At 33.1% G+C, this 14,312-nt stretch overlaps 2 pseudogenes across 1 annotated transcript in view; one reads left to right on the plus strand and one right to left on the minus strand.

The window, feature by feature from the left end:
- Positions 1-14,312, plus strand: part of LOC149995980 (protocadherin-9 pseudogene) — a 586,254-nt pseudogene that overhangs the window by 160,119 nt on the left and 411,823 nt on the right. The gene's annotated exons all lie outside the window — the stretch shown is intronic.
- Positions 9,537-10,242, minus strand: LOC149995982 (mitotic spindle assembly checkpoint protein MAD2A pseudogene; annotated as a pseudogene).

Here is a 14,312-nt window from a genome sequence, read left to right on the forward strand (position 1 = left end):
ATATTAGTTAGAAATTATCCAGCTGCATATAATAGAAAGCAATGTCAAATTACTTAAACCCAAAATAAGATTGTGAGGGGTTTTATTATGAGAACGTATAGATGCACCTTACAACACAAGAACATAAATTCATAAATTAGAATAGCAATTAGCAAGAGTCAGAAATAAGAGTCTTTCATTGTTTCTCTTCACATTTGTTATATTCTTTCTTCTTCCACTTGTCTTTCTCCACATGGAAGAGAATGTCTGTCTCATGAATCAGACATTCAAAAATTCAGCAGACACTGAGTATTCTAAGTATATAAATTGCTCTATAAATTCCAAGAGCTTTTATCTGAATCAGGATATGGTTGTGGAGTAACATGTCACATTATAATAAGAAGCAACACTAAAGTATCCAAGATCTAACATGAATATACCCCAAGATTTTTTAAAATATAGATAAGCATTTCTGAAAGCAAATTGTGCATTCTTTAAATGTCAGTAGGTAATAACACACTATATTAAATAAAAATAGCTATTATTTCCACAGAACTAAATAGAAACTTTAACTTGCAGTTGAGCATTATGAAGTCCAAGATGGGAATCTGTAGTGTGTTTAATTTCCAAGATCCATTTGATCTCAGTGCACTTTCCACAGTACACTTTGGAAAATTTGGTGTTCTGAGAATCCCACTTCAGGAAACATAACTTCATCTCATTGTTCATCCATATTGCAGTATATTTACTCCCAAATTAGTAAAATATATTCAGTTCAGCTCATATAATGGCAGAATTATTCATACATCATTAAAAGCACTTGAACTTCCTGTGTACAATGTTTTTGTACTAAATTAGCACTAATGGTTATAAACCCATAACATTTGGAACCTTTTGCATAATGGATTGTTTATGTGTATGACAGTGACTCTGTCATGTATAGTTGCATTTAATGTAGGTGCACAGCTATTATAGACTAATTTATTGCTATTTATCTTATACACCCTACCAAATGTTTTCTATGTATATCCGCAATACCATTTGTACTTTTGGGCCAAGAACGTAAAACAATTAAGTTATTATTATATTCATTAATGACTCTCATTTTTGTAATTGTCTCTCTTGTGCTTCATTATGTGCCAGAATTCATTGCTATCATAATTTTGCTTAATCTGTTGAGTATTTTGCTGCTATGATTGGCATCTGAACATTTTTAAATGAGATTTAACCCTTCTGAACCTCAGCTTACACACCTAGAAAAATCTGACACACAGTTTTTTTGTGAAGTAGAAATAACACGACACATATGAAAGACTTTATAAAGTGTTATATAAGCACCTTCCCTCCTAGTTTGAATAGATAGTAAATAAACTGAATATGAATTCTAGAGCTCATATTTACCTTTGAATTTTGCTAATTAATAAACCCAATTTATCCATATAGAAAATGCAATTAAGATATTTATTTCCAGGTTGTTCTGACCCTAAGCATATTTTAATAAGTACAATGATGAGAAGACAATCATTTTTTCCTTTTTTCCAAGCGCTGTACCATCATTAATTAATGTGCTCTTCTTCAACTGGTGGTTTTTTGGGGTTTTTTTTTTGAGGTCTGAACATCACATTTTATTGATTGCCAGATACATTCCACACAGTAGCCCTTCACCCTGACCCCCAATTCCTATCCCCTGGGAGTTTATAGAGCATTGTAAGTGCTCCATGTTTACAAATCAATAAAAAGCAGGACAGATAAATTTATTAAATCCAATTTCTCCCATCTAAGGAAACCCCTTCAGTTCTCTGCCCTTGAGGTGTCTGAAGGACCTCTCCAGCCACAGTTCACAAGTCTCACGTCCCTTTTCCAATTCTGCATAATATTAAATGCACAGAGGAACTACAATTGATTTACTGTCTCCAATGATGGCTTTCCTGGGTCATTTCCACCATTTGCTGAGACAGTAACTTCACGTGCTGCACCCGTAACTGCCATGGGTGGGGACCAGGGTGCCCCAGGTCCTTCCACTGAGGTCCCGACTCAGAGAGGGGAACGGGAACTTCTTCTGCCAGCAGGCAGTTCTGCTGGCTCGATATGAAGCCAGAGAGGAATTGGATCACCAAGATTTGGCCAGTTTTCCTGGGCTAAAAGTGTTTGTGGCAGGGAGAGGCGGCTGCTCCCAGATCCAGGGGTGCTGGGACTTGGCTGCCGGGATGTCATGCACGGCTCCAGGGCAGGTGGCGGCTGCCAGCGTCCCTCCTTTCTGCTCATGGCTGCTTCACCGTAGGGAAGATGCTGCCCCCATACTTGCAGGGCACGGTCCCCACGTGTTGTTGAGTGGTTCGGGGTCCCCCAGATGACTCCCTGTGCCACCAGCTTCCAGCCATGAGAAGGGCTGTTGGGGAGCAGGAAGTGGACCCAGGATTGCAAAACTTAAGCCTGAAGACCAAGAGAGATGGAAATCTCCAGAAGGTTTTCCCAGTGCCCTGGCTGGAGTCTCATATCAGAAGAGACTACATCCCCGCCCAGGACACTGGTATGCTCTGAGAGGACTGCTTGATCAGAAGAAGTCTTCAACTCCCAGGAAAATTGGTTGGAATAGTTCTGGAGAGTTATGTTGAAGCCATTTCTGGGGAGAAGGCCCTGGTGGCTACAGCAGCCCGGGGTCCAGAATCCACCCTGATGGGATGTTGGAACCAGAGCATCGGCCTCGCCACTGGGCCTCCTCTGAGTGTGCTTTGCCATCCTAGCTCTCCGGTTCTGAACCCAGATCAAGGACGGGTGTAGGGCAGGAGTCTGCATGTTGGAGTCACTTGGATTCTTGGCTCAGGAATCTGGATTCATTTGGCTAGCTCTTCTCAGGTACTGATATCAGGGTATTGGTCCTTTTCAAAGGCCTTGTTAAGAACCTTGGATTGGCTTTAGTTGAACTTGGTTATCCTGAGCCCCAGCTTCCTTGGGGCCCCTCAGTGGACATGTGCACACTGCACCTGCTAATCAGCAGGGACCTGGGTGAGAACCACCTCCCTCCCTGCTGGGGTCTGGCAGGGAAGTCAACTGGTATATTTTTTAAGTGAAAGATAACATGAAATTATTCAAGTTGTTAAACTATCAAGAGCAATGGTTTGCGTTACAATGATCCTGATTATTTTCATCACCGTGAGAGTACCACAAGGATCTCTATTTGTTCTGTTTGAGAAGCATGACTCTGTATAAATAAATAAACTACTTATTTATAAAATAAGAACAACTCAATGTGCACATGAGGCATTTAGGAAGTTTGTTCTGAGAATCAGATATAGGTAAAATTGATGTTAACTTGGTATATATATACCTACTTAGAAAAGAATATTTAAGAGTTTGAAATAAAAGAATGACACAAAAACCAACTGAAAGCTGATTATAAAACTTTGCAGGACTTAAAAAGGCCCTATAAATATTAGGATCATGTAAGTAGCAGACAGTAAGTAAATTCAGGACAATAAAACTCTTAAGCAAAATTGCATTCATATGCCAAACATACCCTAAACTGCTGCTTAAATTTTAGCTTTAAATTTTTTTTAAAGTTGTAAGTAGCTGGAAAACACCTTGAAGAGTCCCTTAAGAAATAAAAATAAAGAATATAAGATACTTTTATGAAACTTACGCTTTAATATGAGTATACACATAAAATGATATGACAAAATGGTTCCCAAACTTGGACTATCATATTTAACCATAAACAGGAGCAGATTCAAGTTGGAGAGAGTTGACATTTGTATAGTAAGATCTTAATTTAGAAAAAAAAATCTTACTTTTACAAATTTTATGAAAATATATTACCACATGAACACTTGTTTTGTCTTTTCTAAGACCTTTGGGAGGGAGCTGTTTACGTGAGGAGCTTAAGCTGCTTTTGCTTCAGGATTATTCTACCACAGAATTTAGCATATTGAGTTGATGAGCATATGTGGAAAAAGAACTTGTCAATAAGAAAAAAAGTGGGTCATCCAGGAAATTCTATAACCTGAAAAATCCCTGAGATAAATATTGACATTGTCCATCCAAACAATGGCAGGGAGAAGAATCATAGCTAATAGATTTGAGAATTTGAGTTTTGTCAGCAAAACTGCCTTTATTGTAAGATGGATCTATCTGTCCATTTTAGAATCTTACCAGAACCTTATAAAGCCAAGATTGTATTATTTCCCACCTAAACATTTCTACTACCCTCCTCTCTCTACTCCTGTACCCTTATCCTTTGCTCTCAGGAAAAAAAAATGAAAAAGCAAAATAAATAAATCCCTCTGGTCTCTGGTAGTTCTTCATTGTAAACTATTAAACAGGCCTACTGATTTTATATATATATATATTAATTTATCAAAGCTTTAATTATCTCTGCAAAGGCATTTAGTAGCTACCCCATATGTTGACTAAGTAACCCAGATTTCTGCTTTCACCAAGCAAGCACAGCTAATTTTCTGCAGCACTCTTTATATTAGCAGACATTTTACTAATCTTTCAGACAAAAATAAATGCTTTCTCAAAACAAATTAAGAGTTCATCATTGGAAATTTGAAAAATGGTAATTAGAGATATAAACTTGTTCTCAGTGCTTCGCAGTCACCCTCTTGATTTTCTCTGATAGGATTAAGTATGTTATTTATTAAACCCATTGATACAATACACAGTGGCTCTAATTCTTGGAGCAGTTCTATAACTACTGAAGATAGAAATAATCAATCACTACTTCTGTTTTGCTTTGTGACATATTTTAAAGATTCCCAGTGCTCTTTCATATTAGTATTTCCATGGAAGCAGAAGATGATGAATAAAGGAAAAAAGTATGGCATGAATGTAAAGTGGAGCTTTTCTTTAAGTTAAACAACCTTTGAAATGTAGACACTAATGCATGTTTATATTGATCTATTGGTTCTTGGTATCTGTTTATTGTTGCATCTATTTGTCTGTGCGTTACTTATTGACACCTTTATACTCAGAGGAATTTATTAAAGACAAGACTCTATTACAGGGAAGTAGATGTTGTGTAAGCAGCTTATTATACACAAAGACATTCACAATGATGAATTAGTTATGTATGTCATCTGTATTAAAACATCTTACAGTGCCATGCAAATTATTGAGATAATTTATTGAGTTAAAACCCAATTAAAAACTACACATGGCTCAAGCATACTATAAATACAACATGTTGACTACTAAATTATGCATCCTCTTATTTTTCAGCAAACATATATCTCATTATTACATGTTCTAATTGATCACCTAATTTTTAAGTCATATATATTTGAAACCCAAGTAAACCTATAGTTAGCATTAGTAAAACACAGACAAGACCTATAGCTGTGAAAAGAAAAATATTGATCACTTTGGTGAGGATTTAAAAGAAACATATATTCAAGGTAGCAGAAAAAATAAATAGCCGATGTTGTTTAATAGGAAGTAATTTAGATATTTTTTTTACCATATACATATAAAAATTGAAATTCAAGGAATTTCTGTGAGTCTAGAGAAACTGAAAGATGCTAAGGAACTGATGATTTGGAGCTGAAGTCAGAAGTGTGTATGCTATGGCAGAAGCAATCCAAACGTGTTTGTTTTTCTCTGTTCCAAAGAAACTAAATTTTTGTCCTTACATCCAGGTGATTCTATAAGACTATAACTATCTTATTATTCTATCTGTCCAATAGAAGATTCCACTGCTTTTGGACAAACTCAGAATCAATTGCTGATATCTGACTTAGTTATGCTTGGCTATACTCTGTAAACATTGTGCTGGGATTGGGAAGAAGTAGTAACAATGAGTTAATAAAAATTTAAACAATTTAAAATATTTATATATCTGATGTTTTCTTGGTTCTCAAGAACACATCATGCTGTTTAATTGTTACAAAAAAAATTCTTAGAAGAAAAGTGGGAGTCTTTTATTATATCTTAATTAAATAATTCGAGCCACATAAAATGGGAAAATCATAATTTTATTATAACATTCAGTGCATATACATTAATATAATATCAATTTAAGTGGTGATTTGATAAAAACAGAAACAATTTTCATGAACACCTAGATAAGCCAGATTAGGTAGATAGATAGAGATATAAATGTAGTAATATATATTTATTGATTATATTAATATTTTCATTTCCACTATTTTTTACATTGTTGGATTGTGAAATTGTTCTTTGTTCCTATAAAATAGTATGTAGTATTTTTTAAACCACAATTTATCAGCAATATCTCTTTTATGTGAAACATTTATATTCTAATATAAAGTTATAATTTTATTGATATTATATATCAGTGATTTTCAACCTTTTTTATCTCATGACAAATGTAAACTAATTACTAAAATTCTGTGGCACACACACACAAAAATCTCACAAAAAAATAGGTATAATTTTGATTCATTCACCCAGGATGGCTATTGGTGTGTTGACTGTTGTCAATTTTTTATTTGACAAACTCTAAGGGAAAATAAGTCAGTGCCCCTTACTAAATACTCAAGTATTGCATGTTATAAAAATTCTTGCAGCACATCGGCTGAAAATTGCTGTTATATCTCATTAGCATCCTTATGTATCCTTCACCTAGGGATATGCAAAAGCCTTTAAAAGTATATTAATTTATTACCTTTAGAATAAATTGTAGGGTGAAGAAATGATAACCAGACTATTTGATCAATTATTCACAAGCAATAAGTAGGGTTCAAAGGATTAAGTACAAAAAGAATATCTAGCAGGGTTCACTCTCCATGTTCTGCATTACACAGATAGATATATGGTCTATGACATTTCAACAAGTTCTACAAACCTCTTAATTCAGAAATTTAATAGACTCTACTGCAACTTGATTGACACTATTAATTGGTTATGGATGTCAAAACACAACATTCACACCCAAGCAAAGAAAACAGTTGAGGAAAGAAAAGTAAAATTCAATTTTATTTTGAATTCACATAGAATCATTCAGGTAACCTTAAATCCACCAATTCTTAGATGCTCACAAACGTACCACCCATCTGTTCATCAGATCTCGAAAACTATTAAGCAATGGAGATAAAGTAGTCCCTCTCTATATCGCAGTTCACTTATCATGGCCTCATTGTATCGTGGGATTTTTAGAAATATTTTATTTAATTATTTATCATGGATTTTTTGCTATATCACAGGATTTTGCGACACTGTGTGTGTGTGTGTGTGTGTGTGTATATATATATATATATATATATATATATATATATATATATATATGTAAAATAAATGTACGTTTCCTACTTTGTGGATTTTTACCTATCGCAGGGGATCTAGAACATAACACCCGCGATAAGTGAGGGAATACTGTACCAAGAGAGCACTCTGTTTCTTTTCTTCTTGTTGTTTATAATAACCAATCTTTGTGCACTTATTTGATAATATATTTAATTTCTGTTCTCTTTCCTGAGTAATAACTCACAGTAAGATAGGACAGTTTCTGAAAACAAGATAATATGGGAACCAGAACAAAACTTTAGGAGAGGGAGAGAATCCCTGTTAGGAAATGCGGTTTGACCATAGATTTAAAGAATGAATGGGTGTTAACTGGATAAAAATAAAGATGCATACTCTTCTCTATACCTCCTTATTATTGAGAAGTAGCAGAACTATTGTTTTAGAACATATAAATGTAGGGATCTACTCACTTATAGTTACAACTTAACTCTAGAAAGAAAAGTGTTTTTATAAATCAGAAATATTTAAAAGTAATGAGCCATACAACATGGATGGACCTAGAGATTATTATGCTAAATGATATAAGCCAGTTGGAGAAAAAGAAATACCATACGATTTCACTTACATGTGGAATCTAATGAACAAAACAAATTGATGAACAAAGTAGAACAAGAGGTATGGACACATAGAACAGACTGACAGCTGTAAGAGGGGACGGGGATGGGGAGGACTGGGTGAAAGAAGGTGATGAGATTGTCCAGAGAACATAAATGATGACACACAAATAACTGTGTGATGATGGCCAGAGGGAGGGACTGGCTGGAGGTGGGCAAAGGGGAGGAAAATAGGGACATCTGTACTAATGTCAACAATAAAATTATAGTTAAAAAATAAAATCAATAAATAAAAAACTTAAAAATAAATGAATCAGAGTAATAAGCCATTGCAGACATCATTTGAAAGAATGACTAATTTAAATGTTCCAATAATGGAATTTAATGTGACTTATCATGTTAATCTTCATCATTACATTTTTTAAAACTAATTTGGACAATACTTTTAAATTTTGTGCAAAGGTGTTGAATGATGACATCAGCAAAGGAAATATTAAAGCATTAAAGGAAAGGAGATAGGTGAAATAATAAGAATAAAACCAAAGTTAATATGAACCTTTCTCTGGTAAAACACAAAAATAATAATATTTATTTCCAGGTTATTAAGCATTACTTCTATAAAATTTAGCTAAGTTATTTCAGTCAAGTGTCAGGATCAGTTAAGTTCATGCAACCAGTATATTTTTGGAAATAATCATATATAATAAATTATAACTCTATAAGCTGAGATCTTGCCCTTTCATGTTTGTTTGGACAACCAATGAGAAAACAAGATAACATATCATTGTCAACCCTTATTTCTTTCAAAAATGTAAGTTTCATTACTTTTGGAATAGTTAATTTTGATCTTCATATAGTTCTTTAGTTTTATAATAAATAATATAATCAATAGAAAAGACTTTAGTATATCTTTGTTTTTAAACTTATGAATTATTTCAGGAGTTGTCTAATATTTTCAGACTGTGGTTGGCAACAGGTAACTGAAACCATGGAAGGTCAAACTGCACACAAGGGCTACAGTACTGAGTCCATCCTAACTGCTATTTAACTGGTGTAGCACCACATTAATGTAAAACTAGTTCAAGACTAATTAAAACATGCACATTTAACTTTATTTATCATTGTCATTTAAAACTTGATTTTATAAAACACAAAAAGACATTTTGTAAGAATTCTGTATCCCCAAAATTTAAACAATAGAAACAGCAATAGCTTTGTAAATGTAAATTACATACATTAAATAAAATAGAGATTTTTTTTCAATAAGGAAACTATATAAATGAAATAAATGGCAAAAAGACCTAATAGCTATATTTTGTTATTGTGAATTATCAGTTACTTTAGGACCTAAACAAAACTTATTCTGAATAATCAGACTTCTTTTGCTGCGTTTCATATTTACCTGTATTCTGCACCAAGCTACTTGAGCAAAAGGGATGATTTCAAAGGCATTTAGCTTTACAGCAAAAGTCTTTCCATCTAGTTATTACCTTCAAAGAAAATGACATGCGAGCACTAAATGTCATTTGCTGGCTCCCTTTTGAATAGTATGTAAAAAATTATGTCAACTCTATGGAAAGTCAAACAGGTACCAAAAAATAAAACAATTATACACAGTTCAGTAAAGTATAATGTTAACTTTTCCCCATCTAAAAAAATCAATGAGATACATTAGAAACCATAGTTGATATGGTTTCAGGAAACACATTTGAGAATTACGTTTTTGTTCTTGGCTCATCTTCAGCCAAGGACAGGGATTTTGTAGACCACCATACTGTTTTACACCGTAATTGTAGTAGTGAAGGAATGCAGGTAGATTTGTTCAGAATTGATAATGAACTGTGGTCCCACTTTTCAGGTACACAAAATCTTTGTGTAGATCAGCAGATCAAATGAACAAGAAACTCCCAACAGTGGCAGAAATATCACTGTAGCTGTGATCTGTCTGATCACTGAGCAAATTTCATCTTGGACAGCTTTCTGAGATTTTTCTCTGGGTGTACTGTCATCTTTGGCAGTTTTTGTCACACTCAGTATCAAACTGCCATCTTTCAAGGACCTCACCCCTTTTGATATTCAAGATGACTACCTACAGTTTCTGACCTGAACATTTGTATAACCAATCTTTTTATCTCACCGCATTATTTAGGTATTTCATGAGTTCAGGATCAGTAGCTACAAGTAGGGTGAGTCCATATTTCTGTACTCAAGTAAAGGTTTCAGACGGATAAATGCCACGCTGATATAAAATGTTGTTGATGCCAAATGAGAAGAACTCGACCACAATTTCGGCTCTCTGGGGCAGGGGAATGCCTGCTCCCAGTAGAGCTAGCTGCAGGGCGAAGGCCAAGCCTGCAGCTGCAGTGCACATGCGTCCCCGCCCGCACACTTGGCGATGGCTCATGGCAACTGCAGGGCTCAGATAGGCTCTGATGGGCTCTGACATTGGTGTATCTTACTATCAAAAATATTAAATATTTTGTGCATCATTATACCGTTGCTGTGGCTTCAATGGAGTAATTACATTAAATTACATTTGGCAGTTTCATGTTGATCTTATTTGGCTCTTCCATTTTTGACTGTTTTAAGGTCATTTGGGACTTGGAATAACCAGCAAATGATCTATGTGAAATTTACAGGTCCGTTAGAAAGTATAGTTTGACTCCACTGTATTTTTAGTTTGTGTTCATTTTTAAGTTGATTGTTTAGAACCTAAAATAAATTTTCCTATAGAGTAAATCTACGATTTCATGATCCAGCCTGGGATCATTCATCTGAATCTTTATTAAATGTTATTTAAGTGAGATATTTCCTTGGGACCCAATCTAAAATTTCAAATCCTGTACCAAATATTTCATATTTTTATTTTTTGCTTTCTTTTCTTTAACGTGTTTTGCTATGTGATAGTCACCCATTTTTTCTTATTTATCGTGTCTATTGTCACTCTTCTCTACTAGAAAATAAAATTAATGAGGGAAAAATTTGTCATTTTTCAAAAACTCCTTTTATCTCTGGCCCACAATATGGCACATAATTGATGCTCAGTACAATACATGTTAGTCTCTATGTTCTCAAAGAACTGAAACAAATTCCAGCACTCCAGCAAAACACCCAGATTTACTATAATTCTGAACGTTTTATCTTTTATGCTCAGGCAGAAGCATTGGTTACAGAAAGGGTCCATAACTACCATTATTGAAATGTACACTGTGATAAGCAGTTAATACACACTCTTACCCACAGCAGCTCTGGCAAATGGTGAGATAAATGAGGCTCAGAGGTTTTAGGTGAAGTTTTCACATTCATACAACTACAAGGAAAGAGTGAAAGAGCTGGGTTTCCCTTTCTTTCCCCATACCTCACATTTTTCTTCATGAAACAAACAAAAAACCTTCTCTTTGATTCTCCATCATTCTAGCTGCTCCCCTTCTCTCTGTCAGTGCTAATCCTTTACTCTACCAAGGTAATTACGTGGCTTCTTGGGAAGAGAAAGAAGCTTTCAGGAAGCAGGGAATGAAAAGCAGAAAGGGACGGGAATCCCAAGAAGGATACCTAGGAAAGTACCTTCTCTGGCTACATATGACTTTTCTCACTATTTTTTTTTTTTTTGAAGTAAGGAGAGTAAATTTTTTTTAAAAAGCTTATTTGAAAACAGTTACCATTGACAATTTAATTTTCTTGATCTGTTGATCATTTTAATTTATAGGCTTATCAAGCAGTAAAGTCTGATTCCATTGACTTAAATGTTTTCTTTCTTATTTTATGAAACTCAGCACAATTATTTTATTTTAACCTCACCAGCACCACTTTCTGCATCTAGAAGCAGTAAATTCTCTTTACCTAACTGCCATTAAGAATTTAAGAAATGCTGTGATTGAAACTGTTATTAATATATATTTCTATTTTAAATTGAAGTAGACCTTTATTAAATGAAAATGTGTGACTTCTTCCAGTTTAATATTATGTGATTATAAAACATAACTACATTATGAAAGCAATGTTCTATTGGAAGAATAAATGCCATTCATTAGTTTTATCTTAACCATACTTTCCCTCTGAACTTAGAGTGATCCCAGTTGGTCTATGTTGTTCATGTTAAAGAAGCATATGATGTTTTGGGCCACATAAAAACAAATTATTTGAGCATTGTTCTTTTAGTACTAACGCATGAATTTATATCTGATTTTTTAAATATTGATTTCTACTAATGCTGATTTTAAAACATTTCTCCTGACACAAAATAGTAGTCTAAACTATGATTTGCATAACCATAAATAGGGATTCATATTTGAAGCTATTTATGGTAATAATTTTATTAACTAACATTTTACTTTTCTCTCACCCCCCCACCCCGGAAATACTATTCCAAAATTAGGCAAAAACAAATAATTTAAATATTATAGTTACTTTATGTCTATAGAATTAAATTTTTATGCAATGTATAGTTTCTGTTTTATCTACTTGGACAGAGGCAACTGTAATGTGGCATTCGAAATGCAGGATGAAACATATTTTTTCCTAACAGTTGTAATTTTTGCTGAATGAGGTTCCTTCTAATTTACATAGGTCAACAGAACATTTTCATATTTACAATAGAAATATTTTCTCTAGAGAAATATTTTCAGAACATATACTGTGAATTAATTTAACATCAAAGTAACTTCTTAGAAGAGTGGCACATGTGTTGTCTTTTTCATTTAGGAGTGGCACTTGCTTCCCTAGGAGGGAATAGATAAAAGAATCAAACAGGAATTTCAATTCCTAGAAAATGTCTGCTTCTCAAAAAAAAAAAAAAAAAAGAATGTATTAAAAATATCATTCCTGAGATTGTGTGTAATACTACTCTGTTAAACAACCAGATTGGTTCCAGTATTTGTAAATAGTGTGTATGTTTTCCTTTTAAAAATCTGAAACCTATTATTTTCTAAATTCTTATGAGTAAACTCAAAATAATATGAACCAAGTAGCAATATTTGCTTTTTTACCAACATAGACACACACAAAGAACACACATTTGTGAATAAACTTCATGTTTTAAATCTTTCAATTTGTTTTGACTTGAAAGATTTTCTCAGAAAAATTTTCTCAACATCAAAAATAAATGTCTCATATTTTCAGTGTATTTGACATTTCTATGCATCTGATATATTGAAATCCAGTTCTTTCATTTTAAAGAATGGCTTTAACTATAGAGAATAACATGGGAAAATAATAAAAAGATCAAGTAAATATCATCAAAAAAATAAAAAGGAGACAGATATGCTTTTTATATTAGAGTATCCAAAAAAATTTCAGAGAAACTTGGGCAAGTAAAATGAGTTACAATTTTTTTTTAACAAAAGAGCAACCCATTTTATTGAGAATAATATAGCAACAATAGGAAACATACTTAATTCACACAACACAAAACATTTATTAAAAGGTATATAATTTAAAGAAAAGGCAAGGACTTTTTTCTAGTTCTTTATTTTGAAAACTTATTGGTAGGGTCACCATATTTCAGGTCTGTACCTCCTTTTCTGAACACATAGAAGCTGATTTTATAATCGTCATTTTCAAGTGTGACAGGTCCCTTCAAAAAAATAAATAAATACTAGCTCATACGGTCTAAAACAATGAATGGACAATTGCAAACATACTAGTGTTGGATTCCTATCACCTTCACTGAAAGCAATGACAGATAACAGAGAGCTGAGAAGGTTAATTGGCCAACAACATCTGAGCACATGTTACTGAATAATGTAAAATATTTTAATTTCCCTCTTAATTTTGCAAGCACCTTCTCAACTACACTGATTTAATTATTTAGAATTTGTCACTGAGAGCTAAATTTGATTCTTTGCTCTATGCACATATATAGTATATATGCAATACCAGTAGCTCCACAATTTCACATTCAGAATTAATAGCACCAGAAAAACATTTGGATAGTCATATAAAGGTAACTTTGCTAGTATAGAATAATTGAGAAATTATCCAAATGATTTATGTCTTCAAAGCTTGGCAGTGTCCATTTTCCTCTCAATAGGAAATCTTATTTTAAATTGTAATATGGGATTCTACTATGTTCAAATGAATTAGATTTTTATTTCCTGTGCCCATTATAATATTTATTTTTGTGTTTAAATAAGTGAGAATCATTAATTTATGAACTATTTTATGAAAAAATAAAACTCTGATTTAGACTTGAGTTTTAACAAGCCTTATTAAAATAACTCCAATATAATTGAGTGGTAAATGAGTAAGTGCTGAGTTTTTTGTTTGATTGTTTGACTTTATTTCTTGTGACTATCAGTTTTAAGGAAATAATGACCGTTTTTTATTCAGTTAATTATGCAAATGAATTATATAATTTTAACTACATGTATTATACCTATGACAAAAAAGCCAAAAGAGAACTATTCCTAGAAATTCTAAAATTAAAAAAAATTATAATATTTTGACTTATTTTAAAGTAAGTTCAGAGTCTCAATAAAACAGATATAATATTTACACTTTAATTTTCCCAATATCTAT

The sequence above is a fragment of the Furipterus horrens genome, unplaced genomic scaffold (genome assembly GCF_987537825.1).
Source record: "Furipterus horrens unplaced genomic scaffold, mFurHor1.1.pri manual_scaffold_12, whole genome shotgun sequence".
NCBI lineage: Eukaryota > Metazoa > Chordata > Mammalia > Chiroptera > Furipteridae > Furipterus > Furipterus horrens.